We start from the raw sequence: 18,521 nt of genomic DNA, 5'->3' as shown, positions 1-18,521 counted from the left end.
CCACGGACTTCCCCCCATTGCCCAAGGGTCCATAACAAACAAGACAATGTTACTAAGTTATAGTGGTTGAGATCTCTCAACCTGAAAAATGGGCCGAGATCCTTAAGCTACATTTGGGATGCCCACAGCTGTTTCTCAGGGAAATTTCAAAATAGCTCGCACTAAAGGCTCTGTGCAAAAATGGCAAAGGGCCATGTCTTTGGAGGGCGAACATACCCATACCCTAATTTATCTCATCACTGGTCAGCCTGAGGGCGAACATACCCATGAGTAGGGCCTCTAGATGGGAGCTAATGAGGATAATGTTCAAGATGGGTTCTGAGGGCTGCGGCCATGCAGCCCCACATTTCCTGATACACAAGCCAAGCTGGAGAGCTGTCAGTCCCACGCCCCATATCCTCCAGGCACCCTGCCATTGCTCGGGCTCTGGGGATTCCTCTTCCATGGTGGAATACCTTCCCATCCTTTAAAGCCCAACCGGAATGCCCCCATGTCTCCTCAAAACAGCCAGAGAACTTGACTTTGTTTATCTGGAATGGTAAATGTGGGCACCACCTGTGCCAAGTTCTCCCTCCGGCCAGCCATAAAATTTCACCAGACCAGGAGCTACAATGGACTTTGCTTTTCGACAGTGCTCTGTTCATAACAGGTGCTGAAGAAATTGCTGTTTTTGCCTAGGCTGATGTCTAGCCCCAAACACCCCACTTCACCTTCCCCCCTTATCATCTCTGTGAGAAGCTTTAAAAAGTTTCTTTCTATTAAATTTAATCATATCAAATTCCCTTACTGTAACCTATCAAGACTGCTTGGAAACCAAATTCTATTCTCCAGCATCTTGGCCACACTTAACCAGAATACCCCCAAATAGGGCTCAAAGATGCTTTATTATCACTTTCCCTCTTTCTTTCATTGTTTCAGCCTCTTTTCCAGTCAGGTTCCTTGGAGGAGGCTGCTTTCCCTAGACCACCCACCTCTGCCCTCAGGCAAAATTAAAACCCAACCATGGTTGCCAACCAGAGGAATCCAGCTTCCTTCGGCAAATTGGGAGAGATAGCCAAGGAGCTTGGAGAAGTGAAACCTTCACAGGGAAAACAAAGGAATATCAATCCAACCCTTATACTCTTTTGTCAAAGGACTGGAACCTTTAAGATAAAGACTTCTCCCAAGATTTCTATTAATCTACCTAGAATTCACATTGAATCATCAAATTTACATTGAGTAACTGTAAAAAAAAAAAAAAAAATACAGTTCCCCATTAGATAACCTCAAATCTTTACACTTTCTTTTTTTTTTTAATTTCAACAGTATTTTATTTTTCCAAACACATGTAAAGATAGTTTTCAATAATTGTTTTTGTAAGACTTTGTGTTCCAAATTTTTCTCCCTTCCTTCTCCCTCTTTCTCTGGTACCTCTGCCCTCCACAAGACATCAAGTAATTTGAAATAGGTTAAATATGTGCAATTCTTTTAAACAAATTTCCATATTTGTCATGTTGTGCAAGAAAAAGCAGACCAAAAGGGAAAAAACCACAAGAGAGAGAAAAACAAACAAACAAAAAATGAAAATTCTCTGCTTCGATCCATATTCAGTCTCCATAGTTCTTTCTCTGGATGTGGATGGCATTTTCCATCCCAAGCCTATTGGAATTACCTTAAATCACCTCATTGTTGAGAAGAGCCAAGATGATCATCACATAATCTTCTTGTTGCTGTGTACGACAGACATTCTCTTGGTTCTGTGCACTTCACTAAGCATGAATTCACATAAGTCTTTCCAGGCTTTTCTAAAACTCAGCCTGCTGAGTATTTCTTATAGAACAATAATATTCCATAGCATTCGTATACCAGAACTTGTTCAGCCACTCAGTTTCCAGTTCCTTGACATTACAAAAAGGGCTGCTACAAATATTTTTGCACACGTGGATCCTTTTCCCTTTTTTATGATCTCTTTGGGATACGGACCCAATAGAAACACTGCTGGATTAAAGGGTTCACACAGTTTGAAAGCCCTTTGGTCATAGTTCCAAATTTCTCTCCACAATGGTTGGATCAGTTTACAACTCCCAGTTTTCCCTGCATCCCTTCTAACATTTATCATTATCCTTTCCTAAAATCACACTTTCTCTTGCTGAACCTCTGCCATTTTAACCCTGATCTTCATTAAATCATGCTGGGAGTCTCTGCCCTTCTTTCTAGCTCCCGAATGGAGTAGAGTTCCTATTCTGCTCGTCACCATGAGTCCCTCACATTCTTCTTGGATAAGTGACAATTTCTGATACTCGTCATTTTGATCACTCCTTTCCAAGCCAATTAATGGGAAACAGACCTGGAATCGAGGGTCTTTGCTAAGACAGATAAGAATTGCTTCTAGACTTTCCTGTAGAATTTCTCCCTAGAACTAGGGCAAAGCACTTAAAGGATTTCCAAATACAGTGGGTGGCTTATTCATCACTGCAGCATGCTGGGAAAAGAAAGGCTTTAGATGTCCTTCTTAACCACAGTCCTCACAAAATTTCCATGAGTCCTTCACGGTATCCCTCTCCCAAATGGTCAAACCTTTGACAATGGTGTCATGGGTCCCAGGTTTTGTTCCTGGCACTGATTCCCTAGAAAGATCCCAAGCCTTGAAGACAGCATCAAATGTTCTAGTTTCTCTATCCATAGCTCAATGGCTCAAATAATCAATCAGCCAATTATCTAGAAAGAATCTAAGCCAAGTAAAGGTGAAGCAGTGCCTCCCCTCAAGGAGCTCGCATTCTAGCAGGGGAAACATCATGTGCAAAGATAACTATATACAAAGAATTTTTTTTAAAAAGCACAAAAATATCAGGTTTTCTTCTTCTCTGGGAATTGCCTCTCATTTAAGTAAAAATGAGATACACATAGATATAGATATATCCTTTCTCCATATACATATATATATATAATTTCTATTTAAAAAGGGGATGAAACTATTGCAAATTCTCTCTAAAGGCAGCAGGGAAATTGAGGCTTGAAATCTCTGATAAAGAAAAGGAATTCTGATACCATAAGGTGATATGTGTATGAAAATCTGAAATAGAAATTTCTAAGTTTCCAGAAGTTTTCTTAAGTCCATGAGCTAAATAAGATTCAGCAGCTGCCTCTCCGTGACTCGGTAGGTTACTGAGAGCACAAGAGCAGGGTCAGACTGGAGGAGCGCCTATCTGCTCAGCCTCCACACCCTGATCACTGTCTCTCCCAGAGCAAAAGCCGGACACTGGTAACCTCTTCACTGTTCTTTTTTCTGAACTAACAGTATTCACATATTAAACCAAAATCATAAAAACCAAGGAAAACCATATAAATGTCCTCACTTAAACCCACTGCAGGAACACGAAGATCCCAGCCTGGCTCCGAGCCTCCTTCTGTGGTGCTGAGGTTGTTCAAGGCTTCAGGCAGTGGCAGCAGCTGGGAGAGCTGACCGTCCATCCCCAGCCCTATCTAGGAAGCCAAGGGAAAGGACAAAGCACAGAGAACTCCAGGCACCAAGAGGGCATTCGAAGAGCTAGAATTCCATCTACCTGCTTCCTTGAGAATTTATGTCCTCAGTTACAAATCACTCCAGAAGGAAGCCCATCCTTCCCTGAGCTGTGCTAGCAAAGTCTGCCCTTGGTTCAAGGCTTCCTTCTGGCTGAGTCTACTTAGAAATGTCTATATCTGATCTGGTGGGTCCGATTCTATGTTCTACCCGTCCGTGATTACAAGTCCCAGAAAGTCCCTGCCACCTCAGGGGGCAGGCAGCCTACCTCTGACCCCTCCACTCTCAGCGAGCAGTAAGTCTCTTCCCAGGCCCAAGAAAGGACTAGTTAAATAACCAACGTAGAGGTCAGGAAACCGAAGGGGTATCAGCAGCCTGCCCAGTATGGCGCTGTGGCAGGAGCACACTTGGGATCCAGGAGAGCTTGGAGCTGGAATTTCCTTTCCATCTATAAAATGGGGATCATAACATTCATGCCCCCTATCTCACAAGAATGCGGGGAGCAATCGCTTTGTAAACCTGTTTTATGGGAACATGATTTGTCATTATTAGCTCACAAACTTCCCAAAATAGCAGGTTAACATTTCCTTGGGTAGATTAACCTCTGTCGTGATTCCCCCTCCATCTGAGAAGAGTGTTCTCACCTGACCCAAGAAGACAGTGAAATCTCTGATCCCCTAATATTACACCAGGAGATCTGGGCCAGCCTGATCGGGTACTCTAGGCAGAGAGGGGACTTTTCTTCTCTCATCTCCTCCCTCTCTCCTACCAAGATGACTTAGCTTCCAACAAGACGTGTATCACCTACTCTGATATCATCATTCACCTTTTTCCATTCTTCAGGACTTCTTAGCATCCTCTTCCCTCTGGTCACGGGGCAAGAAAGATGTGCCTACTAATGAGTTACAATTCTCTGTGACCCCAGGAGGGGAATGGAAAGCAAAGGCAGAAAATCTTCCAGGATTTGATCTTTGTTGAGGATGTGAGGCAGGGGAAGGAAGAGGCAGGTGGCAGGAAAACAAGTTGCTGCTGATCAGAAGAGATCTTTCCTCCCTCCAACTGAATCCTCTTTTCTGGTGAGCCCCCATTCTCTCCCTTACTGGCTTTTCTTCTTCTGATATTTTGAATGTGAGTATTCCCTAATTCTTCTTTTTCTCTCTTCACTCTCTCCTTTAGCAAGCTCAACCATTTCTCTCTCTTCTCCTCTCCTCTCCACAACTTTCTTTCTCTCTCTCCTCTCTTTACTTCTCCTCTCCTCTCTCCCTCTCTCCCATCTCTCTCTCTCTCTCTCTCTCTCTCTCTTCTCTCTCTCTCTCTCTCTCTCTCTCTCTCTCTCTCTCTCTCTCTCTCTCTCTCTCTGTCTCTCTCTCTCTCACACACACAAGGTCCACTCAGGATCCTCAATTGCTTTCACAGATCAATCTATTCCATGAGCACTCAAGCTCAATTGGAGTATCTAACAGACAGTTATCTGTCCTCTTAAATTTGTTCTTCCTTCTAACCTCACTCTGGTACCTTAGGTCTCTTTCATGGAAATGATCTTGGATACTTTCTTTTACTTCACCTCTCATACATACTTGGCTACCAAATCTCAACAATACCTCCATCTGAATCTGGCTCTGTTTCTTCTGCCACCACTTTAAAACACACCCTCCTTTCCTTGTTTCATGGACTATGGCAATAATCCTCTAAGTTCCATCCCATCCCCACTTTCTCCCATATTTTATGTTGCTGCCAAAATAGCTTTTCTTATGTCACAAAATTGGTCATGTCTTTTAAAGAGTTTTTCAGCATTTTGGAGGCCTCCTTTACCAAGCTATTCATTCTCTTTCCATCATTTTCTTGTATTATTCTCATTTCTTTTATCACATTTTCTTCTACCACTTTATTTGATTTTTAAAATTATTTTTTCTTTCCTCATCCCTTTTTTAGCTCTTCTAAGAATCCACATTTTTTTTCCCCCTGAGGCTTTGCTTAAAGGTGTTTCCATATTGTTTCTGTCTTGGGCTTCCCTGTCACCACAGCAGCTTTTTGTAGGCAGGCTTTTTTTTTCTTATTTGCTCATTTTTACAGACTATTTCTTGCTTTTGCTCTTTTTTTAATGTGCCATTCTTTTATTAATTTATTTTTAATGGAAGTAAGAAAGAGTAGATATTTCCGGTGGACTTAATTTCCCACAAAAACTGAATTAGCCATGTACTCACAGCTTAGTGATAGTCCTCATTAATTTCAATTTCTACATTATATGCTGATTCTTTTTCAACAGTACCTAGCCCAGTATTAAATACATTATATGGAACTTTGCTTTACTAATTTTAAACAGTGTCGCACACAAAGTAGTTGGTATATAAATGCTTATTCCTCTTCCCCTTTCAAACTTGGGAAGTTTGAAGAATATCCCACAGAAGGGAGCAAACAAGGGAAGTATCACGGGGAGCTGGGGAGAAAGGTAAGTAAGGCATCCGGTCAAATCTCATGCCTTCCTTGAGGCAGACTCAAATCCCATCCTTTGTGAAGGGGCCTTTTCAAGTACTCCACCTAACACAGACCCGGCTTTTTAAACACTCGTACCATACTACCCTACTGTTCATAAACATCATGATTATTAAGTAGCAAGTGTACGCTTTTCCTTTTGCTGTTCCATAATGTCCTGTCTTCTTTCTTCTCTTCTTGTTTCATGATAAGGGATTGGTCAGGGCCTGGGTCATACACTGATTTTTTTTTCTACAGCAGTATACGACCCTGTGCTGAGAATATCATATTATATAGGATTTTGCCCATTTGAAAGTACAATGCAAATGAGTTAGGATTATAATTTTTTTTAAGGACCTGTGATTTTTTTTTTAACACTTTTTTGTCTCTGATCTTAATGTTAGAGTTGGGCTCTGCTCGTGGAGGAAATGACCCAAACTTCAGGCATTTTTACACGGCTTCTTCAAAACTCGTTCTGTTGAGTTGTCAGTGCTTCCGAGGTGTGATACGACAAAGGGAGAGATGTAGTCACTGCTCTCTGGTCTACACTCTTGTACTTACCCCCACATGTCCCAGAACTAGGTAACGGGCAGTGGAGCGGTCAAACAGCACCGGATCCTGTGCCCAGTGCCAGCTGACCACTGCAGGAGAATTTCCCTTTCAAAGAGGACACCTGCTATCACAGGGTGATGGCTTCACACACGCACGGATCAGATTTAAGTGAAGCAGGCGGCACAAAGATGCAGCCCGGGGTCTCTTTCAGTCCCAGAAGTCCAGTGACAAAAGTCAGGATGACGGCTGACAGACCTCGCGCGCCGTGGTTGAGCTTCTGTGTCTGGTCAAGCTCTGAGCCCCCCACCCCCAGCACCTGCTTCAGGACCTTTGTAGTCCCGAGGAAAAATGGTTCTCCTCCACCCATTCTCCTGGGGGAAATCTTCATGTGCGTGGGGCAGCCGCCCCCATAATTCACGGCCTGTCTGTGGCACGCCGGCTCTATCAACCTGACTTAGCCTACCTGCCGAGACGGTTTTACCAGAGTGGGGCTACAGGGCACGTGCAGCTTCTTGGAGCCACTGTTGAGAGCTGAGTGCCAGGGAAGCACAAAAGATGCATGAGCAGCCCCAAAAAGGGCTCACCCCCGAGGTACTAGTCATCCTTGAGCACCCCGACATCCCCAGCATGCACTAAGGCCATAATAAATGCATGATTCCTTCTCTGCAAGGGAAAAAAGTTTCTTTTGGGAATATAACTGTTAGTACCAGCACAAGGGAACAATAAGATCATGCACTTGGTTTTCATAATTTACCAATATAAAAGAATGGAAGGACGTGATTATTTTAACCTTTCTATTGCAGGCTTCACTTGCCAGGAAAGTGCTGGGTTATTTATAGATGGTGATGTGCTGGAGCCAGCTGGGACTGACTGTACGATCAAGTTGTTAAATCTTCAGGCTGAACATTCACACCTGAGAAACCAACCAACACTATCCATCCAAAGGGAGCTGATTTGTTGACTGACTTGATTTTAAAGTGATGGGGAAAATGCCAATCATGCAGAACGATTTCTAGTTCCAAAGAATTGATTGTGAGACATTTACGTAAATCACTATTTCTGGGTCAAAGAAAACCACCAGAACTCAGAGCACAGAGCATGAACAATACAGATAACTCATCGATATTCCCTAGAGGCCTTTACAGCTAAGTAGGGCTTCTTCTCATGGCTGCCCTGATCGTAACCCCCAGGAGTCCCCCTGGCTGTTTCTAACACGCTGCTCCTGCGCCAGCTGGTCCCCGGCCAGTCCCCATCCCCCTGTCGCCGACCTCTATGGGCAAGGAAGGGGCTGTCTCGTCTGAGCTGGCTCAGTCCCTGCCATAGGCCTCTGGTCTGTGAGCAAGCGATGCACTAAGACAGCAGGTCACACACTCCAGGATACACTGGAGATAAAAAACATCATCTAGCAAAGTAAGAGACGCCTGAAAACAGCCCAAGATGGCCCGTTTTTGCTCATTCTGCCCAGGCCAAAATCTAAGCGAGGGAAGAACTTCATTCTCCTCTTCTAATGGGAACCAGGGAATCATGGTCTAAGCTGACAAAGACAAGTTAAAGTTTCCAAGATGAAAGCCCCATCGCCGGAACATTGGGTCGCTGAGGCTTTTTTCATCACACAAATGTGTCAAACACTCCCTTCCGAGTCCGTGTTTCAGCCCACCAGAAGCTGTGGGGTTGCCCTTGGCTCTTTGCCAGCAGCCATGTTGTTTTTCAGTTGGTCTCTGGGATATGGGACCGGAGTTTGAGCAATGACTCCCTGAGGCTTTCCTGAGAGGACGGGGATTCGGGGCTGGCGGGCCCGGAGCCTTCTCTGTTACTGTTCACTTCCCAGATGGGGACCTGGGACCATAACCTGTCCAGGGTCACAGGCCACCAGAGGCAGAGCTGGGAGCCAACCTAGGTCTCCTGACTCCTTATCGGGTGTTCCCTCTAAATACCACCTGCTCCTTAAGCCAACCAACAAACCAATAGTCCTTTATCAGGCACCTCCTGTGCACCAAGTACCGCAATGAGTACTGGGGACACAGAAAATAGGGCAAGGGCCCCTGTCCCGAGGAGCCAACATTCAGACGAGGAAACCACACAGATGCGAGCACCAGTCAGAGCCTTGGGGTGGCAGGAAGGGGAGCCTCAGACATGGTGACCCCAGTGCAAAGGCAAAGCAAAGGAGGAAGCCGGCCAGAGAAGCCAGACTGAAGAATACACTGATGCACGTGGCCTCATCTTCCTCCCTAACCCTGCCTCTGCACTGCCTCCGAGGCTCCCTGCCTCCCAGTCCCTCAGCCTCACTGCCCATGAGTCATTCTGGCCTCCACCTCCCATCCCCACATCCACCTCTCCCAGACACTGCCCCCATCGAGGGGCAGGTGCCCCCTCCTCCCCTTGGCTGGGTCTGCCAGTCTCGTCTCCCCTCCACTCAGCCACTGACTTGATTTTCCTAAATATCAGTAGCTCCCTCCTGCCCCCAAAGCCCTTCCCAGCTCAGCTCGCCTCTTCACCTTCTTAGCCCCGACTCCCCGACACACACCCTCCCATCCAGAGTCGTGCTCTCCTGGCTGTCCCACCCACCAGCCCTGCATCTCTCCCCCTGCATCCCTCGTCCCCTCCAATCACTGACCTCCCCGGCCTCCTGAAGTCCCAACTAAAATCCTCTTTTCCCAACTCCTCCTATTGCTTCTAGTCCTTATTTCCTACTTGCCTGTATGGCGCTTGCTTTGTAGATACTTGTTTGTCTGTCATTTCCCTCGTTAGATGACAAGAGTTTCTTTTAACCTTGGAGGAAGGATTTGGGGACTGAGGAAAGGGAGTCCAATGAGAAGCACCAGACAGTCCGCGAGAGGGGATGAGAGATGGAATGGTGGCCATGGGAATGGATTGAAGGGAGGTGAGGACAGGGACGGCGATATGAGTCCAGCAGAGAGAGAGACATATGCACACGCCACAGATACTGCAAACAAAGAAACAAAGAGCTGGCAACCAGCTAAATCCAGCTTTATTTAGGTCCAAAAACCAGCCAGGCAATGAGCAACAATTAAGCCCTTACTGTTGGCACAGTGGACAAAACACTAGGCGTGGAGTCAGAACTCATGTTCTTAAGTTCAAATCCAGCCTTGGATACTTATTAATGTGTGATCCTGGGCAAGTCACCTCATGCTGTGTACCTCAGTTTCCTCACCTGTAAAGTGAGTTGTGTCCATATTATTTGCCACCAAATATTTAAGGAACAATTAATTCCAATATTACATAAGCTATTTCCAAAAAATGGGAAAAGTCCTGCCAAAGTCTTTCTATGACACAAATATGATACGGTTACCTAAACCAAGTACAATCAAAACAGAACAATTTTCCTAGTGAATAACAAGACAAAAAAAATTGTAAATAAAATAATAGTCAAGGACCCTACAACAACATATCAAAAAAAAAATTATACATTATGACCAGGCTGAATTCATACCAGGAATGCAGGAGTAGTAAAATATTAGAAAAACTATAAACATGACGGATCACATTAATAAGAAAGTAGAATTATAAGCATTTCAATAGATGTGTTAAAAGCTTTTGACATAATACCCATTATTCCTATTTCTAAAAAAAAAAAAAAAAGATAAAGCATAAGAAAAAATAAAGGGTTTTTTAATACAATAAGTGTATCTATCAAAAACTAAGTCAGAATCCTCTGTAGCAGGGATAATTCCAATAAGTTCAAGAATAAAACAAAAATGTCGATTATCTCCATTATTATTCAATAATACACTAGCAATGCTATTTATTGCAAGAGAACAAGAAAAAGGAAATAAAAGAATATGAATAGGGAAAGAAAAAACAAGGCTATTATTTTTTACAAATAATATGATGGTTTATTTAGAGAACTCTAGAGTCAATTAAAAAAATTAACTTAAATAATTAGATATAAAGATTGCTATCATATACAAATCAAAGAAGCAAAAAAGAAATAACCAATTGTATGTGTATATGAACAAGGAAGGATTCATGACCAAACAAGAGATAGAAAGCTACACAGAAGGAAAAATGGACAATTTTGATTATGTAAAATTAAAAAGTTTTTTCACAAACAAAACCAATGGAGCTAAAAATTAGAAAAGAAATAGAAAATTGGGAGAAGTCTTTGCAACAAGTTTATCTGATAGAGGTCTTATTTCTAAGATATGTAAGAAACCAAGTCAAAATTATAAGAATAAGAAGTTCTGGGGCAACTAGTTGGTACAGTAGATAGAGTACCAGCCCTGAAGTCAGAAGGACCTGAATTCAAATCCAGCTTCAGACACTTAACACGTTCTAGCTGTGTGACCCTGGGCAAGTCACTTAACCCCAACTGCCAAAAGAAAGAAAAAAAGAAACAAACAAACAAACAAAGAAAAGAAGGAAGAAAGAAAAGAAGAAAGAAACAAAGAAACAAACAAAAAAAAAAAAGAAGAAAGAAAGAAAGAAAGAAAGAAAGAAAGAAAGAAAGAAAGAAAGAAAGAAAGAAAGAAAGAAAGAAAGAAAATCCTCTGATAAATAGACAAGAGATTTTTTAAAATAGACTGTCTTTGGAGAAAGAAATCCAAGATGTCAACCAATAACCATAGTTTTAAAAAATGCTCTAAGTCCCTAACTATTAGAGAAATTCACATTAAAATAACTCTGAAATCCCATTAAAAAAAGAGGAAAATGAAATGCTAGATGTGATATGGGAAAACAAACATATCAATGTACTATTGGGAGAGGGGTAAACTGCTCTAGCCATTCTGGAAAGCAATTTGAAACAATGCCTCAAGAGTTATTAAATAGTATATATACTCTTTGACTTAGCAAAACTACTAAGTCTAAACTCCAAATAAATCAAAGAAAGAGGAGAAGGACTACCTATATTTGCAAAAATATTTATAGCGGCTTTTTTTGCAGTGGAAAAGAAATGGAAACTGAGGGGATGCCCAGTAATTGACAAATGTCTGAACAAGCTATGGCACATGACTATCATGAAATGATGAAGGGAATAGTTTCAGAAAAACCTGGGAAGTCTTGTATGAATGTATGCAAATTGAAACTAGTAAAAACAAGAAAACAATTTATAAAATAACAGCAATATTATAAAGAACTCTGGAAATACTTAGGAATTCTAATCAATACAAAGAGCAATCACAATTCTAAAAAGAAGTAACTCATGAAAAAACACTATCCACCTCCAGACAAGAGAACTGTTGAACTCAGAATAGAGATTAAAGATTTTTTTTGGAGCAGGGGCAGTACTCATGCAAGAATTTGTTTTATTTGACTGTGTGTGTGTGTGTGTGTGTGTGTGTGTGTGTGTGTGTGTTGTATATATATATGTATGTATATATATATATGTACATATATACATATATACATATATATATACAATACACATACATACACACACATATGTATATATTTATTTATAACAATATATTGTTATTATAATATAAATTATGACAATAATTTATAACAAGTTGGAGGGAGAGATTTTGAAACTAAAAATAAAACAGAATTTTAAATTTAATTTAAAATTTAAATTAAAAATAAAATTTAAAAAAATTAAAAATAAAAAAATTTTTTAAAATAAAATTGAAAACTAATAACAGAGATATTTTACCTAAATTAATTTATATATTGAATGCCATCCAAATTAAATTATCAACAACATTTTACTGGATTAGAAAAAAAACAACAAAATCAATTTGGAAAAACAAAAAGTTAAGCATATCAAAAGAAATAATGAAAAAAAGGTGTAAAGGAAGGACATTTATCAGTACCAGATCTTAAAGTATTATATAAGGCAGTAAAAAATAAAACTATCTGGTACTGGCTAAGAAACTGATGAGTAGGATAAAGTAGATATATAATTTACAGCAGTAAATGAGTATAATAACCTATTGTAAAGACTTAATATTTGGGGATAAAATTTCGTTATTTGGTTAAAAAAAAGTTGAGAAAATTAGAAAAAAAGGTACCCAACAAATTGAATATCTCATCACATTTACCAAGATACAAAGGGAGATTTTACCAGAAAATTAGAAGAACACAGAACATATTACTTATCAAACTTAAGATGGGTGAACAATTTATGAATAAACAAGAGTTAGAGAGTAAAATTGGGTGTAAAATAGATAATTTCAATTACATTAAATTAAAAAGTTTTATATGAACAAAATGAATATAGTCAAGACTAGAAGGAAAACAGAAAATTGGGGGGGGGATGTTATAGTTTATCAGATAAAGATCTCATATCTAAAACATATAAATAACTTTGTCAGAAATATAAGAATACAAGTCATTCCCCAATTGATAAATGGTCAAAAAAGTATGAACAGGCAGTTTTCCAATGAAGAAGTCAGAACAATTTATAATCATATAAAAATATTGTAAATCATTAACGATTAGAGAAATGCAGATTAAAATAGTCTTGAAATATCATTTTCTATCTATCAGATTGACTAAAATTATAGAAGGGAAAAATGACAAATGTTGAGAAGGATGTGGAAAAATTGTGACACTAATTCATTGTGGATGGAATTGTGAAATGATCTGACTATTTTGGAGAACAATCTGGAATTATGCCCAGAAAGTTATTAAACAATCCTTTGACCCAACAATAACATTAGTCTATTTCCAAAGATGATTAGGAAAAAAGGAAAAGGAAAATAAACAGAGGAAAAAATACATAAATAACTAGTTACATACAAATGAGACACAGAGTACAGAGAAAGTAATTAGAAAGGGAAAGGTAGGATCAGCCGGTTGGACAAAAATCCTGCAGAGAGTGCAGTTGGAGCGAAGTCCTAAAGGAAATCAGGGGAAATGGAAGTGAAGATGAGGGAGCTAAGAATTTAGATATAGTGAACACGCTAATAAATCAGTGTAGCTGGACTATCAAATGTATGTGGGGAAGTCAAGTGGTACAGTCCTGGAAAGGCAGAAAGAAGCCAGGTTGTAAAGGTTTTTAAAGGCCAAAAAGAAAACATTTTATTTGACTCAAGAGGAAATGGGAAGCTGCTGTATAGCTCACTGAGAATTGGGTCTGATAATGGTCAGAGCTAAACTTTGATTTTTTAATAGTATTTTAGTTTTTCTAAATACATGCAAAGCTTTCAACATTCACCTTCGCACAACCTTGTGTCCCAATTTTTCTTCCTCTCCTTCCCTCATCTCTCCTAGACAGCAGGCAAGCTGACATAAATTAACCATGTACAATTCTTCTATACATATTTCCATATTCGTCATGTTGCACAAGAAAAAGATCAAAATGGGGGCGAAAGCATGAGAAAGAAAGAAACAACAACAATCAAACAACAAAAGTGAAAATACTATCCACTGATCCACATTCAGTCTCCACAGTTTCTTCTCTCTGGATGTGGCTGGTTCGTTCCATCCCAGATCTATTGGAATTGCCTTAAATCACATCTATATTGCAAACAGCCGGTCCATCACAGTCGATCATCACATAACCTTGTTACTGTATACAGTGTCCTCTTGGCTCTGCTCACTTCACTCAACATCAATTCATGTTAGTCTTTCTAAGTTTTTCCGAAATCCTCCTGCTCATCATTTCTTATAAAACAATAAACTTCCCTAACATTCATATACTTATTCAGCCACTCCCCACCTGATGGCCATCCACACAGCTTCCAATTTCTTGACACTCCAAAAAAGGCTGAAGAACTATATTTTTAAAAAATCCCACTGGCAGCTAAGCACAAAATGTTCTGGGATGAGGGGAGAAGAAACAAGGAAGCTGGTTAGCTATTTCAGGAGGCAAGGGAAGATGAGACCCTGAAGCAGATTCATGAATGGACAGATGGAAAGAAAGGGATGTATACAAGTTACCGTGAAGTAGAAATGACCAAATCTAGCATTTGGAAAGTGAGCGATGAGAAGAGACGAGGGGAAGCTAGACTGTGGAGCTGGTAACTGCACAGGTGGAGCTGGTCAGGAGGTCTGAAAGAGGGCTGGGTTTGGTGGAGTTGGGAGGGAAGTTTTGTCTTGGACGTACCTCATTCGCTATGCCTTAGGGGCACGTCCAGTACAAAATATTTCATAAACAGTCAGCGAGGGATGGAATCCAGGAAGCAAATGGCCTTTATTTCTTTCAGCGAGGGATAAGCCACGATTCCCAACTGACAGGAAAGGAGGAGACAATTGCAGTGGTTGCAGAAAACGAGAGCCTTCTGCTCCATTATGGAGGAACAGAAGGCCTGCTTTGCTGCTGCAGCGAGTTCCCAGTTGAGATCCGTTAAGATCAGCCGGTTTCATTTCCACCAGACCCATTCAGCAGCAGTGAAGGGGAGCAAAAGAGGGAGATGGTGAAAGAAATCTGGGAGAGGAGAGGAGAGGGCGGGGTGAAGCTGATTCACCAAGAGGTAAAGATAAAGAAGCCGGACCAGAAGTAATGGAGTAGGACAGGACTGAGGAAGAACGGAGGTCAGAATGGAGACGAGGAATAGGGAAGACAGGCCCTACGGGCTCCACTCAGGCAGAATGGTAAAAGGCTAGTCTGATGAGGACATGTCAGAGTCTGGGAGCAGAGAAGTCTGGGCAGCAGAGGGATGAGGTGACCATTTCTGGGTGAGAACAGAGTCCCTGAAAACCCAGAAGTCGAGGAACCTGAGTGGGCATCAATATACACGCACGGACGTTTCCCAGGAGGAGGGCGGGAGACACGGTGGAGAGAAAAGTCCAAAGAGGCGACGGGCATGCCGAGGGAGGGAGGCAGGGGTCCCCGGGGTCTGGGGCGCACAATGACTTTGCTGCCACCGGCGCCAGCGACAGCGCAAGGGGCGGCCTGGGCCTTCGAGGCAGAGAGAGGGGAAGGCCGGCTTGGGGCTGCCTGGGCCTTCTGGTAATTCGTGCTCTGGCGAGCTTTTTTCTCGGATTCAGTTGTGAGTCAAAGGAGTCTGGCAAGTGGTTCAGGGCAGAAGGCTACTCTGGTGACAGTTTCCAGCTTGGAGCCACAAGTTGAAGCTCTGATAGACAGTAATTCACATTTATTTTTCAAAGGTTCAGAGAACACTTTCTATTTGAAGCCCCCCTGAGGCAGCATGGAGCAGACCCAGACTCCAGCCCCGAGGCTTGGCCCCCACACTGCACCTTCACAGACTGCTCTCGGCACAAGCCACGGGAACAGCGCCACGGCCACCATCGAGCTCGCCCATGGACGGCTACCTGACAGCCCACGTGGGCTCCATTTTCTTCCGCATGGGCCAAAGACCACCCGCTTCCACACCAGCTTCGGGGCAGAGAAGAGGCCAGAAGGTTAGGGATGCAAAGTTAGAAACGGGCCCCGGGTCAGAGAAGAAGAGAAGCATCTTTCAGAACTCCTCAACGCTTCCCGTGGCTGCTCTGCGCTGCTCAGCCAAAGGAACTTGCAGACTAAGAGCTGAGCCCTCATGAAACAGATGGAAATCTCCCATCTGGATCACAGCGCTCGCTTCATCGCCACAAGGGCCCAGAGTTCCAGGCTTTGTCCTCTGGGGATGTCTGCTGAGCACAGTCCCCCTGGTGCTAGGGAGGAGGAAGGGGGGAGCACTGAGCCGCAACTGCCCATCCCTGAAGATCTGCTGACGTTCGGCACCGAGAGGGCCGCAGACTGAGCTGACTTAATGGGCCTTTGCCTGCAATGCGCTTCCTCCAGGCATGTCTCCAAGGAACTCAAGACGGGGGAACGGGGCACACAGCTCCTTCCAGAGCCAGCCCGGGAAAGTTACGCCAAGATGAGGTAATTACCCTCGGCGAGCAGGCGCATCCCCAGTTGTATCTGACTGGATAAAATAGAATCAACCAGCTTATGACAAAGAAAAGTTTTCCTCCTCATAACAGTATCAGCTAGTTTAATGTTTCTACAAATATTAATACTCTACAATTGTCTCCCCAATTTGTCACCTGACCAAGGAAAGAGCTATTGATCTCCCTCAGAAAAACCCTTCCCAGTCCACTCCTTCAGTCTGGGAAGGGATAAGCCGCTCATTTCTCAGGCCTGTTCCATGGGCTACAGATGCTGGGGGCACTGCGGAGGTGACAGCCCAGTGAAAAATGAAGAGGAAATGCCCAGGGAAGGGAAATCCTAGAGCCACCTTCTGCCTTAACCCACCCCAGAGAGCAAAGTCACCAGGACAGGATCCTGAGAAAAGCCAGAGGAATGGTGTTCAGATTGGCAGTTTTTGTTTGTTGGGGTTTTGGGGGGGAAGCAAAGGAACTGATCTTCCTTCCTTCTTCCTCAGACTCTCCTTGAAAGGATTGTTTCCCCTAGAAAAGATACTTGTTGCAAGATTAGTGGAGTCACTGCTCAGCAGAAGCATCTCCAGGTGGATCTGTCTGGATCCAAACACGCTTAGGGAGTAAGGAGACACATGCTTGGGGAACACAGCCAAAGTAAGGGCACTTTTAAAAATGGGTGCCAAGTTTGGTGCATGTTAGAGGGAGAAGCAGGCCGGACGTGGCTTCTTGTCCAGTCTCTTCGTGTCCCTTTGTATGCAGAGATGCACCTTTTAATTAATGTTTGTGGAGTTCAAACTATTGAAAAGAGGTATATCCTCTCTGTAACCCAAGAGGGGAAAGGACCCTCATGTGCAAAAATGTTTGTGGCGGCCCTTTTTGTGGTGGCAAGGAACGGGAAACTGAGTGGATGCCCGTCAGTTAGAGAATGGCCGAATAAGTGATGGGATATGAATGTTATGGAATATTATTGTTCTGTAAGAAAGATCAGCAGGAGGATTTCAGAGAGGCCTGAAGAGACTGACATGAACTGATGTTGAGAGAAGTGAGCAGAACCAAAAGAACTATTCACAATAAGATATGTGATCATCAATTCTCATGGACATGACTCAATAACAAGACGATTCAAGACAATTCCAATAGACTGTGATGGAGAGATGTAAAGGGCTAAAACTCTGAGCTGATGCACTGAGGTTAGACAACCGAGCACCTAAGGCTAATTACTGATGGGGCAATACTCTATTAGTATATGCTTGGAAAATGGCCCTTCCCACTATTCTGTGCTGGCTGAATCTTTTGGTGTATACAGAGAACTGTGGGAGGGATTAGGGGGTGGAGTGAGACAAGCCAGAGTCACTTTGGTGATAGATGAGGAGAAGGGAGGTCGTGGAGATCCTGTGTCCATTCCCTTCACTTCTCCCCCTAAAGACCAAGAATAAAGACCGAGGATTTTTGCGTATCCTGATTCTGGCTGATTCTAAAGTATCCAGGGGGCTAACTCGGTCATCATATTTGGTGCCCAACATGTGGACCAAGGATCCTAATTTCACTGAAGAAGTCTCCAGTGACCAGGAAATAAGGTGAGTATTTTATTTTTTATTTATTTTTTAATAATTATAACTTATTGACAGAGCCCATGCCTGGGTAATTTTTTACAACATTATCTTGCATTCACTTCTGTTCTGACTTTTCCCCTACCTCCCTCCATCCCTTCCCCAGATGGCAAGCAGTCCTATACATGTTAAATATGTAAACAGTATTTCCTAGATACAATATATGTGTGTAGAACCGAACAGTTCTCTTGTTGCACTGGAAGAATTGGATTCAGAAAGTAAAAATAATAGGGTGAGTATTTTAATAGACAAATAGGGAACTTACTTTGTTAAGGGCTAAACTAGTAACCTTTTCTAGCTGAAATGGGACAGATATTAGAAAAAGATTCTCCCCCACCTCCACCCTTGCCCCGAGAGGGCACTATAGAAAGCATACTTAAGTTAATCAAGGAACAAGGCTTAATTGTAACTTGGTTGCAGATTGTTAGACTCTTGGGTACACTAGAACGCATGTCCCCTTGGTTCTTAGAGGAAGAAGAAATAGGGCCAGATAATTGGAAGCTGGTAGGACAACATCTTTGTAAATACTACAATGATAAAGATCCTCATTCAATTTCCAAGGAAACATTCTATACATACAAATAATATAATTGGCCTTAAAGAATCCTGCAAGTTACAGAAAAAAGAAAAGTTCTAGGAACAGCCAGATGAGGAAGTGT

The 18,521-nt window shown here is 42.4% G+C and overlaps 1 protein-coding gene across 1 annotated transcript in view; it reads right to left on the bottom strand.

The window, feature by feature from the left end:
* The window catches only part of DIS3L2 (DIS3 like 3'-5' exoribonuclease 2), a 289,396-nt gene that overhangs the window by 117,479 nt on the left and 153,396 nt on the right, over positions 1–18,521 (bottom strand). The window lies entirely within an intron of this gene.

The sequence above is a fragment of the Antechinus flavipes genome, chromosome 4 (genome assembly GCF_016432865.1).
Source record: "Antechinus flavipes isolate AdamAnt ecotype Samford, QLD, Australia chromosome 4, AdamAnt_v2, whole genome shotgun sequence".
Classification (NCBI taxonomy): domain Eukaryota; kingdom Metazoa; phylum Chordata; class Mammalia; order Dasyuromorphia; family Dasyuridae; genus Antechinus; species Antechinus flavipes.
This window is presented reverse-complemented; position numbering and strand designations above follow the sequence as displayed.